The 347-nt window shown below is 37.8% G+C and overlaps 1 protein-coding gene across 4 annotated transcripts in view; it reads left to right on the top strand.

Annotated features, from left to right (window-relative positions):
* Positions 1–347, top strand: part of LOC119592622 (uncharacterized Golgi apparatus membrane protein-like protein CG5021) — a 14466-nt gene that overhangs the window by 12585 nt on the left and 1534 nt on the right. The gene's annotated exons all lie outside the window — the stretch shown is intronic.

Here is a 347-nt window from a genome sequence, read left to right as displayed (position 1 = left end):
TGGGGCATTCATGTAATGGCCAACTTAGATGCATGAGGGTAAAAGATACCCCTCGTGCTTACATGTCACATTCCCTGGGGTATTGCCAGGATATTGGGAGAATTGGGAGAATAGGGAGTGTAATGCTCTGTTTGGCTATTATTTTGTGATATTCAGCATATAAATAATTTGCTTCCTATACCTGAAAGATGTCATTGCTCATTGCACAGAAAAGGTAAGTACTGAAGTTGTAGGCATAGCAGCCTTAAATTTAACTGCATACAATCTCTAATGTTAGAAGATTTGCAAAACTGAGAGAGAACCTTTTATATCAATCAATAAACCCACATTCATTCTTGTATACAGAC

This window comes from Penaeus monodon, chromosome 30 (assembly GCF_015228065.2).
Source record: "Penaeus monodon isolate SGIC_2016 chromosome 30, NSTDA_Pmon_1, whole genome shotgun sequence".
Classification (NCBI taxonomy): domain Eukaryota; kingdom Metazoa; phylum Arthropoda; class Malacostraca; order Decapoda; family Penaeidae; genus Penaeus; species Penaeus monodon.
The sequence above is the reverse complement of the archived record's forward strand: the minus strand, read 5'-3'. Positions and strand labels throughout refer to the sequence as shown.